Source organism: Sceloporus occidentalis, unplaced genomic scaffold (genome assembly GCF_023333645.1).
Source record: "Sceloporus occidentalis isolate IW3139 unplaced genomic scaffold, rSceOcc1.0.p SCAF_2, whole genome shotgun sequence".
NCBI classification, from domain to species: Eukaryota; Metazoa; Chordata; class Lepidosauria; order Squamata; family Phrynosomatidae; genus Sceloporus; species Sceloporus occidentalis.
In genome coordinates, this window is record NW_028316982.1 from 266,088,279 (window position 1) to 266,115,227 (window position 26,949).

Here is a 26,949-nt window from a genome sequence, read left to right on the forward strand (position 1 = left end):
CATTGTAGCTGCAGCATAAGCATTCATAGGCCCCATACAGACAGGCCAAAATAAAGCTGCTTCAAGTCACTTTGGAGGTATGCTGTTTCAATGATGCATGCGTATTAAGAGACCAGAAGCCGTGCCAAAGCCATGATCCAGTCCTAAGAACTAGAGCGCAGCTTTGGCGCAGCTTCTGGACTCTTAGGATGCATGCATCATTGAAACAGCATACCTCCAAAGTGACCTGAAGCAGCTTTATTTTAGCCTGTCTGTATGGGGCCATAGACTTTGTGTACCTTTTCAGATGTGTGGAGTCACTCTATCCATCTGAGGAAGCAGATCAAGTCTCTGAAAGCTTATGCTACCACATCTTTCACTCAGTTAGTCTAAAAGATCCATTTGTATAATATAAAAGCTGCCTTGCCACCCCAAGAACCATCACCTGCCTCTTCCAGAAACACCAGGGACCAGCAGAGAGACTCTGGAGGCACAGGAGCCTAGCTGTTTCCCCCCCCCCCCCCCCCATGGTCCTAGATTGTAATGTTTTAAGCTTGTGTATCATTTATAGAGTTTTTAGGATTGGGATGGGGGATTTCGAATGGGAATTATTTTCTATTTTACTTGTTTTGTTCATTTATTCCTATGTAATTTGCTTTGCTAATTTTATTGCTGCTGTGAATTGCTATGCATTTGTTGCTATTTATTGCTATTGTGAATTGCTTCATTATTTTATTGTTATTGTTTATTTGCTTTGTACTTTCTTTATTGTTGTAACCCGCCCTGATTCCTTGTGATTGGGCAGGCTATAAATAAATCATTATTATTATTATTATATACAAATCTTCAGCACTGTGAAGAAATGCTTTCAGTTTTTGACCACACTGGCATACCTTGGAAAAATGTTCACTCCAGTTACCTTCACTCTCACTCCAGTGACCTTCACTTGCCAAATGCAAGTATCAATTCACAATTAGATGGATGTGCTATTAAAGTCAATACTTTCCATGAAGGAAAATGGGACTTAATACCTTATCCCTCCCAACGCAGATACTATCTCCCTACAGCTTGCCCCCATACCCCACAGCTACACCTGGTAGGATGGGAGTTCTCAGTAGTGCTGTTGGGTTGTTCCCAGGTAAATAGGAGTAGTCTGTGTACTGAATCTAACTGCTGGTGTCAACTAAAATAAACCATGTCAATGGGATTTATATGAGTGTCGATTCACCATTTAATAGTTGAGTCTTTGGGTTTCCTCTGACTGGGATTACTATAAGGATTCAGGCTTCTGGAATAATTTGTCTTCTCCTGAAGTTTAAACATTTTCAGATGTGCAGCCACTGTGAGAGCAGGATCCACAGCAACGTCCTGTGATTTTCTTTTCTAGGAAGAGGTTTTCCTTTGTAAGTACTGCTAAAGTGAAAAAAAAAGCCACTGAGATACGCCCTCCACAATGTTTTCAAAGTCACCAGTGACAAATCGTACTGAATGCACTTCAATTAAGGCAGTGGGTCTAATGTTCCTAATTAGAAACTTTTCCTGAGCCAGGCTGAGGAATTCAGCTGTAGGCAGAAGCTGCAAATGTGGGGTTTGTCCAACTCATGCGAATCCTATAATAAAGCATTTCTTCTTTCTTTATTAAAAAAATAAAGACTGTTGTGAAGTAATATTTTATAGGTGACAATGTTACCAGACTGTATCTCTTTTATGCTTCCAGCAGGCAGCCCAAAGAGCATAGCTCTTAATGCATAGCTTTTAATGTTAGAAACTATTCTATTTTACAGTTGTATTTTAGGATTCTTTTAAACTACATTTGTTTTAATGTGTTTTCAGTTTTGTTTGTTTTTTTAATCGTTGTATAGTTTTATTTGCTTTTAGTTATTTCTTGCCTTGGAAGGCCATGCAGGCAGGGAGGCAATACAGAAATGCCTTACATAAATAAAATAAATACCTGCAACAAGTTCCTTTTGCTTGTAACTGGGATGCAGTGCTGTAATGTAAAGAATAAATAGAAAGTTGCTCTTTTTGCTGCAGGAAATGATGCATACTTTGTATCTCTCCAGCATTTCACTGATGAAAACTGTGGGGTCAAACACTGTCAGGGGGTGGTAAAGATGGCAAAAGGTAATAATGAACAACATACAAGTTAAGAGAAGCTGCAGCAGCATGCTCTTCCCTGAGCCCACTGGGGAGGGCAAGAATCTGCTCCCTCCTTTCCTCTCTTCCCCCTCTGAGTTATCTGAGTATAAATTTGCAATTTGAACTCAATTTGCAGCATTTGAATTAATCTGAGTCGATAGGAGGAAAGTGGGAGGAGAAGAGAGAAACCGGGACATTTTAGAAGCTGCTAAAAAGGTTGTATGACAGAAGATTAATTGGGACTGTCCCTGCCAAATTGGGACAGTTAGTAAGGATGAAGTAGAGGGTATTTTGGTAGGTGAGACATGGCTGTCCTTATGTTTTATTTTAAAGCAAAGCCATCACATGCCTCAAAGCAGTTCAGTACATCATTCACTGTACGTTGTTTGTTCTGAATGCAACCTTTGGGGAGAGGGGGAATGTGTCACCATTTGAGCCAGCATTGTGGGATTCAGCACTGGGCTCAAGCTGCCAGAATCAACAGGTTTGATCCTACATTGTACTTAGACAGATGGCTTCTTACTGGTTGGGCTACCTCACCCTTCTCATGAATGCCAAGACAGTGCAACCTACTGTGTATCTTGCAGTATGTCTACATATTGGCCCTACTTATTGGAGAGTAGGGATGGAAAGAGTATTTGAAAACTTTCCCCCCCAAAATAATCAGAAATGTGTTTCTCGAGTGTTGGAAAACCCTGATGGCCTTACAAGAGTCTTTACAGCCTTTGCTTTCCACTGAGGCTTCTCTGTCTTTGCCTTCCTCTGAGGCTGAGAAAGTGTGACTTGCCCAAGGTCACCCAGTGGGTTCCAATAGCCGAGCAGAGATTTGAACCCTGGTCTCCAAAGTCAGAGTCCAATGCTCAAACCATTACACCATGCTGGCTATCATGGCAAACTATATATGCGCAGATTTTACAAGTTAGTCTTCAGCAGCCTGCAGTATGGAGTAACCACAAAGAACACAAAAATGAAATAGAAAGATACTGCCTGTTGGTACCCTCCCTCGACATCATTTTGTGCCCTTCGGGAATGTGCTATCAATAATGTACTCCCCCAATAGGATTGAAGCCTCCGTAAACAGACTCATCCTCCCTCCCCTCCCCATTTTATATTTATGTTAACTAAAATTTCAACAATAATAATAAACTGGTGCGGTCCCACCTGTAGCAATCTTTAAATTGAGGAAGAGGGGAGTGAAATCATTGGGGGAAAGGAAGGAAAAGACAGCTAAAACTTCTAAACCAACAGTTCCAAACTCTCTCCTGTTGATGCCACACTCTCCAAATATAGGGCAGCAGCCCAAGTTAACTTTCCACTTTGTGCCACTTTCCCCAAACTAGTTTTTTTCCTGCTGTGGTCTCTGAACAGCATGAGATATTATGGATGATATACATGGCAATGGGAGGCTAATTAAAATTCTCGCAAAGCTTCAGTATTGCTGCTCCGAGTAGGGAGGGTGGGAAGTTCATTAGCATGAGTTATCTTTCTCTTTATAGTTTCCTGTTTCCTTAAACTGTATGTCTGAAAATAAAGCCATAAAAAGAGAACATTGGTTGAATGCCAGCTCTGTCCTGGGACTCGAGAGCCAGTTTGTGGACTGTCCAGAGGCAAATCTTTGAAAAGTTATATTCATTGAGTACAGCTATGAGAATCTCCCAATTAACCAGCACCATCCAGACAGTGTAGTGAACACTTTCCTATCCAGTGCTGCTCCATTGTTGGATTGGGTGGTGTCCACATGGGGGGGGGGGGGGGAAGCAAAGTTCCCAACCCATTCACACACTGATCTATTTAGATGATGCATGGGACCAAAATGGGCAGGAAAAACTGACCCAAACATCTCTAATAAGATCAGCTGAAACAGGCCATCTGTCGAGTTCCTGCACTGGCAGGGGACGGACTAAATCCAGTTATATGATTCTATTATTCTGAGTTCACCCTTACTGAAAGAGACACCTGGATATAAGGGAGGTAGAATTCCACCAAAGGAATGATGAACCAAAGCCCCAAAGGATTCAAAGCACTCTCAGCCAGTATTTTAGGATAATCATTTGGTGCCTTAAGGTGAAGGATTGTGTCAACTAAGTCCTCTGAGGTTTCTTAAAGTTGATGAAATGTCTAGGTGGTTATAAAATAATTGCAATTATCACAGGAATAACCCAGTTGTTTGAGTCTACTCTTAGTACAGATGCTTCCAAAGCACCTATCTTTGTGATTTGTAATAGCAGAGTGCACTCTGTAAGGCCACTGCTGAGCTGAAATTATGATACTTTGACAACAGCAGAGTACAACAAATTATCAGGTAGAGAAACCATTGGTTCCATCTCATATATTGCTGCAATCTGTCATCTAGAAGAGATGAGTTGCAGTTTGAGAAAAGAAAGATACTCTGCCTCTCATTGGAGGCTTGATTTGTTCACTTATGTGACTGTGCTTTTCAAAACAGCTGAAACTGTGGTGGAAGGCCTTAGATAAAGAGATTTAAGAAATAATTGTTTACTGATAGGGCAGATTTATAAACTTTGCTATTTATTTCATTAATTATTCCCTTTCCATCAGCCCTCTTTCTAACAACATTATTACTCACAACTTTTAAAATGCTATTAAAGTTGTCAAATACCACTTTTGGTGATTTTGTCACACAATGTCGCCTCTGACCCATAGCTGGTGGCTTTGCCAAGTGTGATTTGGGCATCCTTGTTCATTGGTGGAGGTAACCCATTAATAGATGCCAATAGCACAGCAATCCCAATACTCCTCATGTGTGCAATGTTGGTGCTATGACAATCACAATACTGGCAGTCATGTGGTTGCATAGTCTCCTCCTTTTTCTCTGTCCCTCCTCACTATTTCCAAGCAGCCTGGTTGTCTTTATTTTATTTTATTTGTATTTCTTTTCCTTTCTTTTAACTTAAAATACAGTAGCAGAGCTCCAGAACAGCATTTTAAAAAGTAAAAAATGAAAATGAAAATGAAAGGCACAGTGGGTAGAATATAGGGCAAGGAGGTGGAATTAAGGGGGAGTCTTGAAGAGACTATGATGACAGCAGCCACCCCAGTCACACAGTTGAAAAGATGTGTGATAATGACTGCTGACAAAAAATCAGTATGTTTGCATTTTTGTAAATCAGCACTATTGCAACAAGAATACTAGTACTGCCCAGTACCAGTAGAGTTCTAGTAGCTCCACTTAAAAAAAAATGGAACATTTTCAGAGATTGAAGGTTTGAAACTGAAAGTGAATCCACCACCGCAAAAACTGTGGATCCATGGAGCACCCTTGTGCCTCTCAAGGCACATCTAAATATGCCAAATAAAACAGTCTTACCTAGTTTTCACAGCAAGGTGTCCAAAGGATATATGGGAACAATTGGGGCTAAATACAAACCTTTTTTATCACCTCAGGGCTTTAATCAAGAGGTGAAAAGGTGGAGATTTCTTGTGATTTTGAGCAAAAAAGCTAGATATTTGTGCATCCATGTGGACTGTACTCCATAGTGATGTGGGTGTGAGGCCAAAGGTAGGGGTTCAGAAATACATACTTTGGCATGGATGCATGGGGAGAGGGGGAAACTGGAGCAGCCATGGTTGTGTGGCCACTTACTGCAATTTGTCACACTGTAGTGAGTTCAAAAGGGAGAATTGTATATGGACAGTTCTCCTGAACTCATCTTGGGGTATACAGACAAGCCTGTGGTTTCTGCAAATCAGGGTAAATGAAGTAAGATGGATGTTCCTGTCATGTAGATGTGCCCATAATCATCACTTCTGAGTTAGATTGCAACTTCTAAAACAAATGCTTCATTTAAAATTCTAGATTGTAAAATATGCAATAGAACCCTATATACTAAACTTTACTAAAGCATTCAGTCCATCCTTTTCCCAGTCTATCCAACTTTTTCTCAAAAGAAGAGCAGCTTCCTACATGCTATTTCTCTTCAAAGTTTGATAGCTTCCACTAAACACTCCTTGTGTTAACGTTCCCATGGTTTCTTTTAAGATCTCCAAATCTTTTGCCATTTGCAACCTAATTAAAACAAGAATAGATGTATAAAAGGCATAGAAAGTTGAGGGAAACTTGCAGGAGCAAAACATGGATTAAAGGCAATTATCAATGGGGTTTTTTTTCCAAAAAAAGTTTAGAAATCACATTAATTAAATAACTGTCTGGTGTATTTCATGAGATAGGAGCAGCCTGATTTTCCATGCCCCTAATAGCATGCTGAGCCTCCATGGATACAGGAGATTCTCTAGTATTAAGTATCCTCCTCCAAAGCATAGGAGGGTGACAAAAATTATGATGGAGGAAATAAGGCTAATATAGTTCCCTTCTCCCTCCATCAGGGGGCAGCTGGCTCTGATATCTTAAGGTTTTGGTTCAAATTTTGAAGGACCAAACTGTGTCATCAGCTTCTGTGGGTGGAACGAATATTAAAAATATATTTTTAAAAATGACAAAAAAAAATTAAAAAACTGTTGAGAAACCCTGATGAGAAGAATCTGGGACTGATAAGAATCTTTGCAGTTCAGGACTGCTGCACAAAATTTGCACATGACTGTTTTAAACTGAAAAGGAAGCAGGGGTTTTTTTGTAGGCAGAAAATATTCTGTGGGGGGAAAAACTGTTTTCTGCACAGAAAATGCTATTTTCTGAGCAAAACAACCTGGTAAAAACTTTGCATGGAATGCATCCTGAATTGTGAATACACTTTGAAAATTTCATGGGTTTTGAAGATGTTCTCAAAGTGGGAAGAAAATTGCTAAAATGTCTCATTGCTTCCTTTGAGAATAAATCAGACATAGCTAATAAATAATAATAATAAAAATTTTATTTATATACCGCCCTTCCTCAGATCAGGGCGGTTTACATCATATAAAAAAACATCATACATATAACAATTAAAAACAGTACAATAAAAACAAAAAAGCCCCGAGTTAGCGGATCCTCTTGTCAGTGCGGCGGAAGGAGGTCCGTAGGACAACTTAATCGGGGAATGCATTGCCAAAAAGGAAGGTCTTCAAATCCTCAGTTAGTCTGGATTAGTATGCAAAGGGATCTGGTAGAAACTTTGTCATTTACTTGGAGAAAGAAAGAAGGTAGCATAAGCTTTTGTAGACTTAAGTCTACCTCCTCAGATGTCACTTCAAAAACTTATACTACCAACTTCTTTTTTTCTCTCAGTTAGGTCTGAAACAGATGCCGGATCAGGGCTGCAGCAACCACATACTGCATCCCCAATCCAGTGTTTTTCCTGCACAAAAAGGAGCAGCAAAATGATATATATATATATATATATATATATATATATATATATATGAGAAACCTTGAGGAGAAGAATCCAGGGTGGAAAAAGGACACCTTTGCCACTGCCGTTGTGGCTTTTTGATGCTTTGGCAGTATAACGTGTGGAAACTCCGTGCCACCAAAACATCATGAAGCCACATCACATGCAGTCAGCCATGCAGCCTCCCATCAGCATGTGGGCATTGTCAGAGCATGCAGCATCTAAACACGGTGCTCAGACATCTCCCTCAACCCAGTGTTTACTGCCGGTCTGTTTTGCCCCGTAGTCTCAAGAGCTTATCAAACAAGCCCCTTTTCCACCGCAATTGCTCTAGTAAGGGAACCCGATACATACCAGTTTTGAAGCATTCCTTCTCACATGTCTTTGCAATGGTGCAAAGGGGATCTTGTGCTCTCTTCTGCACTCTTGTCTAAGCTCTACCCAGCATGCCTTTCAGGGAGTTTTAATTTTAATTTAATTTAATTTTTTTACTTTTCATGCAATTCTAGAAGTAGGCAAATATAATCTTTTCCCCATAAATAAATAAATTAAAATTTAAAAGCAGGCATAGGGGGAGCCTGTTGTGGAATAGTAAAGGAGGGAGGAAGATGTCAGGGATGATGGGAGTTGTTGCTCTTCACCTCTGGCTCAAACTCACCACCTTGTTACGCACCGGCGCTGACCAGTTTTGGCCAGTGGTTAAAGCTTTGCTCTAAAGCAGCAGAGTTACAGAGAATAGGCTGAAGACCCTGACAAACTCTCCAAGCCTTCTCACTCTTGCTTCCACAGAGGTCTTCCCACTTCTTCAGGATCCAGCTGGCTCTTGTAGCTTCACCCCAAGACACCAGACAACTCAGTAGTCTTATATAAAAGATCTACTTTATTCTACTATATACAGCTCCAAAACTATCCAACACAACTCATTACTACTACCCACAAAATACATTGGGATTCATAGCTATTATTATAGTCATTGCAAAATACCACCCACTGTTGTCTGTTTCCACCAAGTGGGCGTGTACATCCACTCTCATTGGTTCTCTTGGTTCAACCCACAATTAATGATTTCATCATCTCAGCCTTGACCACTTAACAATTCTCAGGTGTGTTCAATTATCCACTTTGCATTTCTGTCCTTGGCATTTAGGACTTGGTCATTACATTACCTTATACACCTGTGTGGCTCTTAATTGCTTCTGCTGAGTCACCCTGACTCTCACATACATGTTTTATTTCATTCACTGTATATCCCATGTTGCATTTTCCTTAACAATCCCCTCCGAAATAAAATATTGTATGTGTCTTACAATGTCATTCCAACCATTTGTGTCAACCTTTCATGTTTTTCCACCGTTAAAGCTTTTGTAAACAAATCTGCTATGTTATTTTGTGTTTCTATGTACCTCAACTCTATTTCTCCTTTTTGAACCATGTCTCTTACATTTTGGTATCTTACACCCACATATTTGGTTCTGTTCTTTAAACTTTCTGTTTCAGCCATCGCTATGCATAATTGTGAGTCTTCCTGAATTTCTACAGGTACTCTGAAATTTTCGTTTAAGTCATTTAACAATTGTTCAAGCCATTGTACCTCGTTCACAATTTCGTTCAAAGCTGCAAATTCTGCTTCAGATGTGCTTAATGCTACGTTTGTTTGTTTTCTGCTTCTCCATACTATGGGACTTTCACTATACTTGATGATCATTCCTGTCACTGACTTCTTGTCTCCTAATTCTGATGCAAATGAACTGTCTACATAGCAATCTAAATCTGCATTACTGCTTCTGATGATTAACTTTTTGTCTAGAGTCCCTTTCAAATATCTTAGTAAATGTTTCACAGCTGTCCAATCCTCAACCTTAGGATCACAAAGTCTTCTAGATAAAACGTTCACGGCATACGCAATGTCTGGTCTAGTGTGACAAGAAATGAATTGTAGAGATCCTATTATGCTCCTGAAAAAAGTCTTGTCTTCAAAATCTCTGGTTGTTGGTTCAGATACAAAACCAGTTGTCATTGGAGCTCTAACTATCTTAGCATTCTGTAGTCCACACTTTTCAATCAAGTTCTCAATCTTCTTTCTCTGACTTAGTAAACAATGACCTTCTTGTGTCCATTCAACATTAATGCCTAAATAAGATTTCAACAAACCTAGGTCCTTTAAAACAAATTTTTCAGACAATTCTCTCTTAACTGTTTCAATTTCCTGTTTTGACTTTGCTGCTACACACAAGTCATCCACATAAATCACCAGCACTATGTCTCCTTTTGTATAAACACAAGCATCTGCAAAGCTTCTTTTGTATCCTAACTTAACTAGCTCGTCATTAATGCACAAATTCCAAGCTCTGGCACTCTGTTTTAAACCATATAACGCCTTCTTCAATCTATAAACTTTCTGACTTCCATTCTCCTCAAAACCTTGTGGCTGTTCCATAAAAATTTCTTCATCCAAATTTGCATTTAAATAAGCTGTTTCAAAATCAAAATGTTCAACAACTAAATTCCTTCTTGCTGCTACAGCTAACACCATTCTCAAACTTTCTGGCTTTGCTGTTGGAGAATAAGTCTTGTCAAAATTCTCATACTGCTGTTGTGCAAAACCCTTAGCTACTAATCTTGCTTTGTACTTAATGCTTCCATCAGGCATTTCCTTTCTTTTATACACCCATTTACAACCAATCACTTTCTTATCTCTGGGTCTATCCACAACTTCAAACACATTTTTGTTCACCAAGCAACTAAATTCACTATCCATTGCTTCACACCATCTTTCCTGTTCTTCCCTAGAAAAGGTTTCTAAGGCCTGTTACAGACTGCCAAAATAAAGCTGCTTCGGGTCTCTTTAGACTAGGTATGCTATTTAAATGATGCATGCATCCTAAGAATCCGGAAGCTGCACCAAAGCTAAACTCCAGTGCTTAGGAATGGAGTGTGGCTTTGGCGCGACCTCTGGACTCTTAGGACCCATGCATCATTTAAATAGCATACCTCTAAAGAGACCCAAAGCAGCTTTATTTTGGCAGTCTGTAACAGGCCTAACTCTTCAAAACTCTCAGGCTCTTCTACAACTGTACAAGCTCTTGCCTGTGTCACAACAAATCTATCTGGTGACTTTCTAACTCTGTGACTACGCCTGGGTATGAATTCTGTTGTTCTGCCTCTCTCTTCATCACTGTCTGCACTAGAAGTGGTTGTTTTTCAGCTAAACCTTTTGTCTTCTGTCATTCTAGTGGTTACTGGTCTTGATTGTGTCTCCCCATCAGAGGTACTACCACTACTGCTAGTAGAGGCTTCTGGCTTGACTGAAACCCCTCCGTTTCCTGAAGTTGGTTCAGTCTGTGCTTCCTGCTCACTTGAGCTACCTAACCTCAAGAACACTTCTTTGTTGGCATGCAGCTTGTCCCAGCCAGCATGTCTTTCAAAATTTGCAGACCTGGAGTACTGTACTTCTCTTCCTCCCAAAAGAAACTTGTAGCTGTTCCCTGAATATCCTAAAAACATAAGTCTTTTACTCTTGGGTTCTCCTTTTCTCCTAAAACAAGCAGGTATGTATACATGTGCATATTGTCCAAAAACTCTTAAATATTTAAAATTTGGCACTCTCCCATACAAGACCCTGTAGGGATTGTCTTCAATCTCTGAATGAAACAACCTGTTGCTTATGTGTATGGCAGTCAGAGTAGCTTCACCCCAAAAGCTGTCTTTTACTCCGGCATCTGCCATCAAGCAAGCAGATATCCTCTTAATGTCTTGGATTTTCCTTTCAGGTAAACCATCCTCACTAGGACAAGCAGGGTTAGTGGTTTCATGACTTATTCCCACCTTCTGAAACCAATTATACAGCTGGTTGTTTAAAAATTCACCACCTCTATCTGTAACAATTGTCCCAACTCTGCTATCAAATTGTCTTTCAATCATTCTTACCCATGCTTTCAAACTTTGCCCAGCATCAGACTTATTTTTCAATATTCTTACAAAAGCATATCTTGAAAATCTGTCCACAATTATTAGGAAATATCTGCTTCCTCCTAAAGACAAACAATTTGCTTGGGCTACATCAGCATGGACAAATTGAAATGGTCTTTGAGCAATTCTCTTAGATTTCTTAGCAACTGGAAAAGCTCTGACCTTAACTTGGTTACAAACAGTACAGTCTAAGTGATTTTTACATTCTGCTACTTTTAAATCTGGACACATGCCTATTAAATTCTTTAAACACTTAAAACTAGCATGGCCAAATTTTCTATGCAGCTCATGTATGCAGTCTTTGTGCAACGGAACATTATCAATATTGTTAGCATTCTCTACCTTGTAATTATCAACATTTTCTTCTAAGAAATAAAGCTTATCCTTTTTCAAACCTATGCCACGCAGTTCCCCATTCAATGTTATTTTACACAGATTCTTTTCAAATGTGACTATGTAGTCTCTGTCTGTTAATCTGCTCACAGATAACAAATTGTTTTCTAATTCCTTTACATGCAAAACATCATTAAAGTTTTCTTTTAGCCCTGGAATGTAAACTGTCCCCATTTGATTTACAGTACTGAGCTCATTCCCATCAGCCAAAACTACCGTATTTACATTTGCTGGCTTCTTATCACTAATTAAATTAATGTTATTACACATGGAGGTCGAGGCTCCTGAATCTACAAGCCACTTAGTGTTTGCATTTCGTTTTTCTTTTATCATGGTTGCAAACCCCTTATTATTATTTCTATTGTCCTTCAAAAATAGCGGCTTGGACTGCTTCTGCCTCTGGTCGTGTCGTGGTTGCCATCTGCTCTCTTGCTTGCTTCTATCAGCAGCCAAGTGCTTGCAGTGCCTCTGCAGATGTCCTATCTTCTTGCAGTAGAAACATTTTCTTTGCTCCCTCGAAGAAGCTGCCTGGTCCAGCCTACGCACATCAGGCTTGGCTTGCTCACTTGGCACGCTCTTAGAAGTTGCTGCGTCATTCCTCTCAGACAACCTCCTCTGGTTTTCTTCCAGAATTCTGGCCACAACTAAGTCTCTCGTTAGTTCTTCTGTCGGTAAGTTCTGCAAAGCATTGGTGATGTTGTCCCAAGAAGGATCTAAGGATTCAATCAAAATATAACACTGCTGTTCTCTACTTATTTCTACTCCTCTTAGCTCAGCCTGCACAAACAAGTTTTGCATTGTTTTTAAATGTTCTATCACACACTGCCCTTTTGCCATCTTCTGCCTATAAATTCTCTTAGACCATAGCATTTTTCCAAAGGCAGTTGAAGGAGCGTGTAGTCTTTGAAGTGTTTCCCACACATCTTTCGCGGTCTGTTTATCCCTTACGTCATTAATCAAGTCTTCTTCCAGCATTAGAAAAAGACAAGCCTTGGCTTTATTATCTTTCTCTTTCGTGGCTGCATTAGGATCTGCTGGCAGCCCGGCTTCAACTGTGGCCCACAAACTGTCTTTGACTAGTAGAGACTGGGCATAAATCTTCCAGGTGGAGTAGTTGCTTCTGTTCAATTTACTAAACTTCAAAGTCTCCATCTTAATTTGTGCAGTGACTCAACTGACACAGTCCTTCTGAGTATGCACAGCTGACCCCTTTTGGGCTTAATCAAAACACAGGAGGAGTTACTCATGGAGCTTATCAGTGCAGCGCAAACAGCTTGCTCTGATCTGTCTTCCACAAAACTGTCTTCCACTCTCTGGAACTTTCAGCTTCTGTGGATGCTGGGTGCTGCAGTATCTGGGCCCATAACCCTTGTCAGGGATGATGGGAGTTGTTGCTCCTCACCTCTGGCTCAAACTCACCACCTTGTTACATACCGGCGCTGACCAGTTTTGGCCAGTGGTTAAAGCTTTGCTCTAAAGCAGCAGAGTTACAGAGAATAGGCTGAAGACCCTGACAAACTCTCCAAGCCTTCTCACTCTTGCTTCCACAGAAGTCTTCACACTTCTTCAGGATCCAGCTGGCTCTTGTAGCTTGACTCAAGACACCAGACAACTCAGTAGTCTTATATAAAAGATCTACTTTATTCTACTATATACAGCTCCAAAACTATCCAACACAACTCCTCACTACTACCCACTACTCCTACCCACAAAATACATTGGGATTCATAGCCATTATTATAGTCATTGCAAAATACCACCCACTGTTGTCTGTTTCCACCCAGTGGGCGTGTACATCCACTCTCATTGGTTCTCTTCGTTCAACCCACAATTAATGATTTCATCATCTCAGCCTTGACCACTTAACAATTCTCAGGTGTGTTCAGTTATCCACTTTGCATTTCTGTCCTTGGCATTTAGGACTTGTTCATTACATTACCTTATACACCTGTGTGGCTCCTAATTGCTTCTGCTGAGTCACCCTGACTCTCACATACATGTTTTATTTCATTCACTGTATATCCCATGTTGCATTTTCCTTAACAGAAGAGACACCACGTGACTGCCCAATATCAGAACTGCACACAGGACAGCCATGCATTTGGGAGCTTATTGACAGGTTTTCCCTGTCAATGACAAGACATCCTCTAACCACACTTGGACGACAAGGCAGCAATGAGATGAAGATGGTATCATGTGGCAAGTATTGCCAAAGATGCTATTTTCAAATTTTAAAAGCAGTTTTAAAGCCGCGTATGATAAAATTCTCAAAGGTGCTACAAGATCCCTTTGTATTTGAGAAGAAAATTGATGAAGAATTACGTCCCTACCAGCATCCACTGCTCTCCCTGCATACTTTCATTCCTGCATTCAGCATGTTTAAAGAACACTGCTATAGGCCTGTTGTCAGACTTCCTGGAGCTGAGATCCCACAGCTTTCTTAGTCATTGCATTCTGAAATATTTTTGTTCCAACTCAATTTGCAGAATAATATTATTCTACTGTTTTCAGTTCTATATCCTGCTTATCAAGAAGGAGAGGCAGCCACTTTCCTCTAGGGATCAAATTCCATTAAACATCCTGAGATGTACTTCTGAACAAATACAACGGTAGATGAGATCCTACACTGACCAGCACAACCCCACTACTGTTCCTTCCTCAGCACCTCCAGGCCTCATGATTTTGCTGTGAAAACCCTCTTGAATGGCTATTCTGGGTCTGTCACAGAGAGGAAGGGCAGAATAAGGGAATTATGTGGCTATGTACCATTGCCAAACAAACTCCAAGGAATCATATCCTCAATCTGTGTCTGGATATCAGGCATAGCCTAATGCTTCTCCAGTCCTCTATAGCTCTATACAATCTCCAATCAACGAACCATGAAAAGACAATTCAGGGCCATATCACAGCAAAACTGTGAGTTCTGGGGAAGGGGCTTTGAATGTTGTGGAGACTGCAATACAAACCTCTACAATGACCATAACAAAGACATGTGCAGGTTTAAGGTGGACCTATGTTTAAGTATGTCACTAACAAGATGCTGGCCACTGGGTTACACTGTCCAAACCTGAGCATCCCTCCAGCCACTCTCCAGTCCCAGTTTTCTGTGCTCTTGTTGAATCCAACGCAGGCATTGTTTGGGTTCAACCCCCCCCCCCAGCTGATCCTTCTCAAGGTCTTTTAAATGTAAACAAGATCATTAAGCATTTAATTTGACATTTATTATCCTGAAATATTCATGAGCTTTCAACAACTGAGGAAAAACCTACTGCCGCATTCACGGTTGAGGGAACTGCTGGGGTGTGCAGGGTGCCCATTTCATTCTTTTCCAGAGAGCTTGTGATCCAACATGAGGAGAGCTTGCAGGTGAAAGAAGTATCAGGATGTCTTTCCAAAGGAACATAAGTTTAATTTCTCTTACAAGGCAATCTTATGGATATACTGAAGTTCTGGGAGTAAAGTTCTCAGTGTTAGACAAGCTCTAACATCTGAGAAGACACATACAGAATTACCCTTAAGGTCCCTGATCTCAAGGTCTGTCCAAGAGTCTCAGGCCCTGGCCCCTCTTCTTTGGGTCTCAAAACAAGAGGAAGAAATCTCAGGGAGAGAACACTGCCTTGAAAGGTGTGTTTCCTCACTTGTTAGACTTGGCTCTTTTTATTTGAATGGCATACTCTGTGCAATTGTGGTTGATGCTGAAGAGGGATTCCTTCCCCCAGTAACTCCAGGAAAAAAATTAGAAAGTCATACTGTTGAATCAAGGATCTAGATTTATTTAAATAAATGCATGTTCTCCTGGAGTTTGTTATACAATGGAAAGGAGAAGCCAGGCATAGTCAGACACACATTCTAGATTTTAGGAGAGCGGATTTCAGTAAACTTAGAGAAGTATTGAGGGCAATCCCGTGGTCAGAAATACTAAAAGATAAGGGAGTTCATGACGGATGGGAGTTTCTCAAAAGAGAGATACTGAAGGAACAATTTCAAACAGTTCCAGTGAGAAAGAAAAACGGGAGGTGTGTCTCAAGAAACCAGGATGGATGACTAAGGAACTTTCAACTGAGCTGACCTTTAAACGGAACATGTATAAGAAATGGAAAAAGGGGGAAATCACCAAAGAGGAATTCAAAGAAATAGCAAGCAATGTAGGGATAAAGTCAGAAAAGCTAAAGCGCAAAATGAACTCAGGCTTGCTAGAGAAGTTAAAAAGAATAAAAAGGGCTTTTTTGGATATGTCCGCAGCAAAAGGAAGAAGAAGGAAACGGTAGGGCCATTGCATGGAAAAGATGACAAAATGCTAACAGAAGACAGAGAAAAGGCAGAATTACTCAACACCTTCTTTGCCTCAGTCTTCTCAGAAAAGGCAAAGGGTGCTCAACCTGAAGATAATGGAGCAGAGGACAGAATAGGGGAATTTCAGCACAGAATAAGTAAAGAGATAGTAGAGGAATACCTTGTTAATCTAAATGAATTTAAGTCTCCAGGACCAGATGAACTACATCCAAGGGTATTAAAAGAACTGGCAAATGTAATACCGGAGCCATTGGCAATAATCTTTGAAAACTCCTGGAAAACAGGAAAAATCCCAGAAGACTGGAGGAGAGCAAATGTTGTTCCCATCTTCAAAAAAAAAAAAAGGGGGGGGGGAAGGATCCCAACAATTATCATCCAGTTAGTCTGACATCAATACCAGGAAAGATTCTAGAGCAGATCATTAAACAGAGAGTCTGTGAACATCTAGAAAGCAATGCCATAATCACAAAAAGTCAACATGGGTTTCAGGGAAAGAAGTCATGCCAGACAAATCTGATCTCTTTCTTTGATAAAATTGCTAGCTTGGTAGATGAAGGGAATGCTGTGCATATAGTATATCTTGATTTCAGTAAGGCCTTTGACAAAGTTCCCCATGACATTCTTGCAAACATGCTTGTGCTCAACTATGGCACCTTTTCATCCTGGAGAGAAGTGACCAGTGGGGTCCCACAGGGCTCTGTCCTGGGCCCAGTGCTATTCAACATCTTTATCAATGACCTGGGTGTCGGAATTGGGAGCATACTTATCAAATTTGCAGATGACACCAAATTAGGAGGAACAGCTAATACTCCAGAGGACAGGATCAAACTTCAAAGTGACCTGAATAGACTTGAAAGCTGGGCCAAAGCTAACAAAATGAAATTCAACATGGAGAAATGTAAGGTACTGCACTTAGGGTGGAAAAATAAAATGCACAGATATAGGTTGGGGGATACCTGGCTGATTGAAACTACATGTGAAAGGGATCTGGGAGTCGAAGTAGACCACAAGTTGAACATGAGTGAACAGTGTGATGCGGCAGCTAAAAAGACCAATGCAATTTTAGGCTGCATCAATAAAAGTATAGTGTCTCGATCAAGAGAAATAATAGTGCCGCTGTATTCTGCTTTGGTCAGGCCCCACCTGGAATATTGTGTCCAGTTCTGGGCACCACAATTTAAAAAGGATGTGGAGAAACTGGAGTGTGTCCAGAGGAGGGTGACTAAAATGGTGAAGGGTCTGGAAACCATGCCCTATGAGGAACGACTCAGGGAGCTAGGGATGTTTATCCTGGAGAAGAGAAGGTTAAGAGGTGATATGATAGCCCTGTTTAAATATTTGAAAGGATGTCATATTGAAGAGGGAGCAAGCTTGTTTTCTGCTGCTCCAGAGAACAGGACCCGGAACAATGGATGCAAGCTCCAGGAAAAGAGATTCCACCTCAACATTAGGAGGAACTTCCTGACAGTAAGGACTGTTCAACAGTGGAACACACGCCCTCGGAGTGTAGTGGAGTCTCCTTCCTTGGAGGTCTTTAATCAGAGGCTGGATGGCCATCTGTTGGGGATGCTTTGATTTGGATTTCCTGCATGGCAGGGGGTTGGACTGGATGGCCCTTGCGGTCTCTTCCAACTCTATGATTCTGTGATTTTGATCCCATGCTCTGAGACACATGAAACTGAACAGAATGGGGGCCCTGAGTTCAATACCCATACAGTCAAATATTGAAAGTGCCAGGTCATTATGCATATGGCAACTAACAGGTTTTTGCATCATCTTCCAATGGAAGGTGTCAAACCTGACCTTCCACAGATTTCTTCCATACTCCTTTCTATAAGAAGTCTTTACATTTCAGGAGGAGAGCTCCCTGAAAGCAAGGCATACAATTTTAAAGAAATACAAACAATTTTCTTGGTTCACCCAAGTGAAGCCGTCGTATTGTCTCCTTTCCCTTCATTACATCTCCCAGCATTCACATGAGAAGCATGAACATTGTGGAAAAACATGGGAGGAGGCCTTCTATTGTTGTGGAAAGCCCTCCTTTTGAGCTTTATTGGCATCATTATAGTGTATCTGTACTGAAGAATTAAAGCAGCTTAACATCACTTTAACTGCCATTACTCTATCCTACAGAATCCTGTGATATGTAGGTTGGTGAGACAAGGCTGAATACCTCACTAAGGTACAAATCTCAAGATTCTACAGGATGGCACCATGATAGTTAAAGTAGTTCATCAGACTGCTTTAATTCTGCAGTGTGGATACATCTTTCATTTCAGTACCAACACAGATAGATAGATAGATAGATAGATAGATAGATAGATAGATAGATAGATAGATAGATAGACAGACATAGAGATAGAGATAGAGATAGAGATAGAGATAGAGATAGAGATAGAGATAGAGATAGAGATAGAGATATATATTGCATTCAGGTCATGTTAAACACACAGAACTTGACCAGAGGTTAACAACTGTGCCCCCCCCCCCCCCGATATTTGGGGCATATAATTTTGGTCAAATCATGAGATGGTATGATTCATTAGAAAAGACAATAATGTTAGCAAAGGTAGAAGAAAGAGAGGAAGATCACATGCCAGGTGGCTAGACTCAATGAGAGAGGTCATGAGCATGAGTCTACAATACCTAAGTAGAGCAGTGGAGTATAGAAGGTCTTACAGTTGAGTCGCGATTGACTTGAGGGCAGTTAACAACAATAACAACCACAACAAAATCAGTCAAATCCAGCTTTTGCAATGGTGAAGGCTGATGGGACTTGTAGTCCATGAACATCTGGAAAGCCACAATTGCTCACCCCTAGATTAGACAGATAGATAGGTTTGCACTTGTTATAACACTAGCTGTAACTCTTTAGCAGCCATCATGACATACCAAATCAGTCTCAGATGAAATTGCTTTGCAGTAATCTCTTTTTTTCCCTTGAACAGTGACAGATTTTATTTTTTATAATTTTTTTTTTAAAAAAAAACTTACTCCCAGGAGACATTTTGATAAGAGCTTTACATTGATTACTTTTTTCCCTTCTCAATCCGGTGTCCTATTTGCCTGATAAGCTCTGAGAATCTCCATCATTTTCACATTGTTTTTTTTTTTTATCTCTCTTTGCTGAACCACATCCGTTCAATGTCATCTCTCTCTCCCTCTCTCTTTTTTATGTTGTTGTCAATGTGAAGGTGGAGCTTTTTTGGAGGGACACAGACCAGCATGGGGAGGCATGATAAGGAGTGAAGTTGCCCAAATGCATGTCAAAGGGATTAAAGGTCAGCCAACAGAAACAAAAAACTGAACTGTTCAGTTTAAGAATTAAATTGATAATCTGCAGTGCGCTGTTCATCTTTCATCATCTGTCTAAGCCATTGACAAGGTCTCCCATCTCACAGCAGCATTCAAACAGCCTTCTGTAACTTACAGAGATGAGAGAAGAAATCACAGATTTGTCTCTACTTCTAACTCCATTAGGCCAAATCCAGGGAGCTTCTTTACTTGCACGCACAGGCTTCTGGAGAATAGCCAGATTTTAAACTGCCTCTGCAATGCGCATTTACAGTTATAGGGTTGAATCTTATAGGTTGGTCCAAAGTAGAGTAGATCCATTGCTTCAATTATTAAGTGGTAACCCACCACATAAGCAAACACTGGTTTGGGACAGATCGCTCAAAAAGGGTGGCCTGCTGGTGGCCTACTTTCCTTCTGAGGGAAGCCACAGCCACCAAACCATGCAGCTTCCCTCCAGAAGAAAAAGAACCCAGGAAAAGCGGGTTCTTTTTCCGCCACAGAGTGGGCGTAACGAGTATGCCAATGGCACACTCATTACGGAAATGATGTGTGGTGATGTGCAAATGCCGCTCATCACTTATATAACAATGGCAGCGCCCGTGTACACAGGGCACAGCCATTGTTACGTTGCCCGTACGTTCTAGGGTTAGGGACTGTGTAGTTGCTGCATAGTTCCTAACCCTAGAATTGGCACCGGTATGCTGCTTGTTGGCGGTATGTACCATGCCACTAATACAGTGGCTCTAGTCTAGTTGGGATTAGCCATGAGTGGAATCCTGTATGTTAGCCACAACAATATTCGATCTGTAGTTGGTGGTGAATTGGCACATGAGTAAATCCCAAGGATTCAATGGCTCTGCTCTAACTAGAATTAACAATAGGCCAGAACATGGTTTTGTTGACCACTAAAATGGTGACACTTGATTTATTTACTGCATACAGCAGCAGAATTTCTCCCAAGCATGGACAATCATAGGGAACCCCACCAAGGGGAGTAGTTTTCTGTCCCTGAGACCCTCTAGGAGTCATGTGGACTGACCAAGATACTGCCCCCACAAAAGCCTCTGCTATTTGCTGTGTATACGATACATTGGGCACTTTTCCTATTCATGTACGTCTGTGTCTGTGTGCCTAAGAACTGTGTTTCTAACTGATGCTTTAAGTTACTGCAGTGCTAAAATTTTGGAATTGGAGGAAAATTTCATTAGGAGAACAGAATCCTCATTTTGGAGGGGCAGTGTCCTCATTCCCCCACCCCTCATTGCTACATCCCTGCGGAGAACAGAATTAAAAAGCTGGGCTGTGCCTTGCAGGACAGATCACAATGAATAAGTGTGGATTTTTTGTGCTCAAAAAGGCAGGTTAGAAATCCAATAAAGAAACAAACACCATTTTGCTCTCTGTGGACCTAATGAAAGAGATCTATACTCATGACAGCATAAACTTTGCTGCACTTAATGGCTACTGTTAAGATAATTATCACCATCAGTACTTTCTGCAACGAATTTCTTCCAACATCACAGTTTACAAATTCTCTTCCTTTCCCACAAACCTGCGTATATGAAGGCACCAACTGAAGGTTACTTCTGATGAAGTGAACATGGTCTACAACAACCTTGGGTCACAAAATATATGTCTTATTCTTTAATGTCCCCCAGGTCCCATTCATACATATATACTTAGCTATGTAGCAGCGGTACTATTGCAAAGATGTGTATTGGAACACTGGCAAGAGTGTACCAATGTGCATTCATTTCATTTCCTTGACACCTTTCTCCCAAACCTTCTTTCTCCTCACCTTCCCGCTCAGGCCCTCCGTTCTGGTAGTCAAGGTTTGCTGTCCCAGCCTAGGATTTTCACTGCCCCTCACTCCTGGAACCTCCTTCCCCCACGAACCTCATGGGTCATCTCTTTTTAAAACAGTTTCAAAACTGAGTTGAAGACCATCCTGTTCAGAGAAGCATTCCCAGACATTGCGTGACTATTATTTGCTATTTGACGTTTTTAATTTGTTGCCTGTTTTATTGAACCTTTTCCTGTATTGTTATGTATTATTTATATGTATTATGCTATTATTTCTTAGATGGTACACCATGGCCAGGTTTCCTCTTACCAATTTTATTGTTTGTATGTACAATGCTGTGCAAATCTACAGCGCTATATAAATAAAGCATAATAATAATAATAAGAAGAAAGGGATCCAAAGTGACTCACAGATAAATTTGTTTTAAAAAATTTACAATTGGCACTCCCTAGTTGGTTTCTAATGCACAAAGGCCATTATTATTATTATTATTATTATTATTATTATTATTACCAACCATTAATTATAATGATTACACAGTACAGAGCCATGGAACAATAAATGCAACTGTTATGGAAGCTATGATCACTACTTCCACAGTGGGAGAGCAGAGCCCATAGGACTTTAGCCTGATCCAGCAGGACTCATCAGCACAGGCAAAAGGTTTGCATCCATAAGATCACCAAGTTCTGCCTCTGATAGCTCCCATTTAAACAGCCAGGAAGCTTCTAATCAAAGCAGACAATACTGGGCTGGATGGAAAAGTAGGATCACCTGGTATAAAGCATCTTCCTAAATTGCACAGAATGGGTATCTCCAGTTCCCTGCACTGTATGCAAGTGCATGGATGTGCGGTGCTAGACTCACAAATGATGTGGACCTTGGAAGTGATTTGTCAAGAGGACTGCACAACAATCAATCTTCCTCATCTTTGTGTGTGTGTGTGTGTGTGTGTGTGTGTGTGTGTTAAATCCACCATTTAAGAAAATGATTACCAACAATGTAATACTGACATTATGATGCTCTTGAAAGCTGGATCAAATTGAGAGATAGACAGTCTATCCCTCCTATATCTGGAGTATTAAAAGGGATTACCAGGGAGACTTATAGAGTACATCAGAAGGGCATCAGGAGCCCTAAGCAGTGGCATGAACATATAGTATGTATATATTTAAAGTGGAGGAGGATGTAAAATCCTTGCTATTGTACCTTTGCATGAGGAGCCGTTGGTCATAACCTCCCTTCGCTCAGAATTCTTAATAATAATAAATAAAAAATATTTATTAAGGAAAATAAATATCTGTAAAGAGGCTCAGACAATTTGCCTCGAACTGGATGTTGATTTCTAGTCTGATTGGGTTGTCTTGAAACCAGGGGCTTCACTAGGGAGGCATGAGGAGTGGACTGCACCAGGTAATATCTCAAAGGGCGGTGAATATTTAGTGGGGTGATCACTCACCATTTGTCCCGAAAATACCCCCAGTGCTCTCCTTCTGCAGCCAGAGCTGCAACTGCCGGTAGGGTTGGGGTACTGGTCTAGCAGGGTTGCTGACCAGGCCAGGAAAGGGAGGTATTGGCAGCAGTGGTTTCAGTGGCAGCCAGTGGTGTCACTCAGGAGGTGCAGTCCTTCTTTGGAGGGCTTTAAACAGAGGCTGGATGGCCATCTGTGGGGAGTTCTTTGATTCTATGTTCCTGCATGGCAGGAGGCTGGACTGGATGGCCTTTGTGGGCTCTTCCAACTCTATGATTCTTTGATTCTGTGACACCACTGTTCAAACCAAAGGTATCTTTCAGCTGTACCAGACTGCATAGAACTGACCTCGGTCCAGTGCATTTGCTATTATCCTCTGCAAGTCAAAGGAGGGCATCAAGAACAGAACAAGGGTGCCGCCTAATTCCTAAATGTGATGCATCCTGGTCAGAATTCTGTTTATGCATGTATAAATTCCTCTACAGAATAAGGACGTAATTCTTTGGTAATATTCTTCTTGCAAGATTTTACACAAAATTCACACATTGGCCTGTTACAGACAGCCAAAATAAAGCTGCTTTGAGTCACAGTGGAGGTATGGTGTTTCAATGATGCATGCATCCTAAGAGTCCAGAAGCCACACCAAAGCCACGCTCCAGTCCTTAGGGCTGGAGCATGGCTTTGGTGAGACTTCTGGACTCTTAGGACTCATGCATCATTGAAACACCATACCTCCACTGTGACTCGAAGCAGCTTTATTTTGGCTGTCTGTAACAGGCCATTGTGTTTTTTGTGCAGGAAAAAAAGCCTCCTCTTTTCAGAGAACACTTTGGCCTGTTACAGACTGCCAAAATAAAGCTGCTTCGGGTCTCTTTGGAGGTATGCTGTTTAAATGATGCATGCATCCTAAGAATCTGGAAGCTGCACCAAAGTTGCACTCCAGTGCTTAGGAATGGAGTGTGGCTTTGGCGCGACCTCCGGACTCTTAGGACCCATGCATCATTTAAATAGCATACCTCCAAAGAGACCCGAAGCAGCTTTATTTTGGCAGTCTGTAGTTTGTTTTCTGCACAGAAAATATTGTTTTACTTTTCTTTTTCCTTTCTTTTTAACTCTCCACAGCAATCCTTAGTAAAAGGCGAAAGATTTATACAATCTGAAGAGAAACCAGAGTAGGCTGTTTTTCTGTGCAAAACAACTAAATGCAACCTTTGCACTGAATAAATTCCAGATTATGAAGATTCCTGTCCATCCAAGATTCTTCTCATCAAAGGGGAAAAATTAGAAAACCTTTTGTTTTTGCTGTTCATTACTTTTTGTTTACCATTGCTGCTGATATGTCTCAGTGGCTGACATCCTATGTAGTGCTTCTCTGGTGTTAATCTAAATTCACAAAATTATGCAGTGGTTGTGCTATGCCACCCCCTTATAATGAATATCGCCATTGCACAACTGTTTACCTAACTGCCAAAGTGCCTGTATATTGTCCCATTATGCACTGTAGAATCATTCATTCATTCATTCATTCATTCATTCCCCATTGCACAATGGAACAATAACACAGGCAACTTGGTAAATTAATTAATTAATATGCCACCTTTCTCCTGACACAGGACCCACAGCTGTTTCCAAGAATTTAAAACAAAATTCAGCTAAAATTTTATTAACTTTTTAAAAGAAAAATCTAGTTGATAACCATATTGCCTGTCCAGGAATCCTGGACAGACAAGTATCTTTGCCATTAAGGACTTATTCTGTGCAAAGCCCATGGAAACTATGGAGTTTATCGCACAGGCTCCTGGCATCATCGGAGAATGGTCTAAAAGGGACCAGGAAGGGAACGGAATGAGTGGGGCAGGGACATAGCCAAGGGGGGGATCTTGGGGTCCGGACCTCCCCCTTCCATTAGAAAAATGAATGGTGTGTGCTGCTGCGCTGCCACACCCAAGCCCCATTATAATGGTGGCACTTAGTCTGGACCCCCCCTTCCTAAAATCCTGGCTATGTCCCTGAGTGGGGGACGCATTTTATTGTTTTGAACAGTTCTCAAAAATCACCCCCTCTACGACGGATGGAGAATGGATGGGGAACGGAATGGAACGAGTGAGGGACTTGTGTGTGCCATAAAATGCATCTCCCACTCATTCCACACTCGTTCCTGGCCCCTTCCATTCCATTCTCCGACTGTTCCCTGAACCCCTGTGCAATAAACTTCTATGTGTTCCATACACACACAAAATGTAACATTTGAACAGAGCTAGTCCCTCACTATAGCATTTTCCGTGCAGGAAACAATATTTTTCTATGCATAAAGTACTACTTCTCTGTGGTAAAAATATTATGCTCTGTATCAAAATTGGGAAGGGAGGGTTGCACAAAATTGCCATGTGTGAATTTTGCATGGAATAATTCCTGAATTGTGAATAGATATTGCAAGCCACACAGTTTTTCAAGGACTTTCTTATAAGCAAAGAAAATTGCTTAAATGACCTGTTGCTTCCTTCGGGAAGAAAATTAGCAAAGAATTACATCCCTACCTTCAATGTTACGTCTGTAATTATTTGATGAATTGGTACTTACACTGGATACCTGTTACTGAGTCTTTTTTTTATTATTATTATTAAATGAAAATCCTAGAACGCCACATCTCAGATTATTTTAGAGATGGCCTTGCTTCCTTCTCTGAAACAGGAACACTCTGTTCTTAGTAACAAGAAATGGTTGCCCTCATAAAAATGCTTTTACCAGCACAAACAACAGAGGCTGCCCCTCAGTAAAACCCATTTTCTTTCAATTACCACCATTTGTACAGAGATAGCTTAATCACTACAATAAGCTCTACATTGTGAAGCCAAAAAGAAGAGAACCTCCCATCACAACTTAATTGTATAATTACAGTGGTTAGAGGTAACATGCAATAACTGCATTGCTCATGATTTATAGCTTCCTGCAAGGTGGAACATGTTTGAATGGTGAGGATTTGCAGGGGACACCGAAACATGATTGACTGACTCACTAAAGAATAAATCATTAGAGATCCACTGAGTGACTAAAAGAGAGCAAGCTGCACAGTACTAACTCCTGAGATTTAAAGGATGACGTCTTATTTGAAGCTGGTGGAGTGTAAGGTTCCACCTGCATAGTTGCACCAAAGAACCCACAGGTTAAAGGCAAAGGCCCACAAATATGGCCAGCTGGAGGTAACATAAGAGGAAGGGAGGGCTGCTGCAGAGCTGTGCCCATGTTTCATCTGGCAACCACTGTGCAACTATCAAAATGGTTGCATAAGAAAGTATTGTATAGCTCTTTATATATTAATGATTGCAGTTAGACCCTGCTTTCATTGTCATGGCTCCTTCCTGTAATTTCAAGTTCATTGTGGCACCAGAGCTCTCTGACTGAGAAGGCTAAATATCTCACAAAACTACAAACCCCCAAATTGCATGGCCCTGAGCCTTGACAATTAAAGTGGTGTCAAACTACATTAATTCTGCAGTGCAGATGCAGTCTATGTTGTCATAGAGCTTCATCACACTAGGAGAATCCCGGGCAGAAACGGGATTTTAAAAGTAGGGGGGGAAAAACCCACAAATGTGGGATGTTTTTCAGACACATTTGTGCCAAAGAACAATAACACAAAAATAAAGCAAATGAAAAATTGGCAAGAACGACACCTTTTTACTTCATTTTTGTCAACTTTCCGTTCACTTTATTTTCACGTTATTGCTGTTTGGAAGAAACTTCATCTTAAAATCATCCTGCATTTGCAGGTTTTTTCTACTTTTAAATCCTGTTTCTGTCTGGGATTCATCTAGTATGATAAGGTCCATAACCCCAAATTACCTGACCAAAAGGTTTCCAGTCCTTTTTCACAAAACAGAACAAAGGTTTGGGGAGAGAAAGGAGTTGAAGCTCCGTGAGGAATAATCTCCTTTCGACATGTCCTGCTTCAGACTTGGGCAACGGTGCCCTGCAGATGATTTGGGATTGAGATGCCATAATCCTTCACCATTGACTGTGCAGGAAATAAACGTCTTGGGTGGCACAGTTGTCCCCTCCTACCTTTCAAATTAACCTGTACTCCAGCAAAAGATAGCATAGCTGAAGCACTGGATAAGAGGACAGGGCCATGAAAGGACTAAATTCACCATGGGTTTGAGGCAGAGATTTATGACATGTGGATCACAATGTATGTAGCCATTTTGTGGCCTCCAGTTTCGTACAAGATATAAAATGCCCCCCAAATGCCTTCTTGGGGGGACATGGGGGCAATTTCACCACATTTGGGTGGACTGTTTCTGAAAACAGGGAGTAACCCA

At 40.9% G+C, this 26,949-nt stretch overlaps 1 pseudogene; it reads right to left on the reverse strand.

The window, feature by feature from the left end:
• Window positions 1-23,682: 23,682 nt before the first annotated feature.
• Window positions 23,683-23,806, reverse strand: LOC149320103 (U5 spliceosomal RNA; annotated as a pseudogene).
• Between the last annotated feature and the right edge of the window lie 3,143 nt (window positions 23,807-26,949).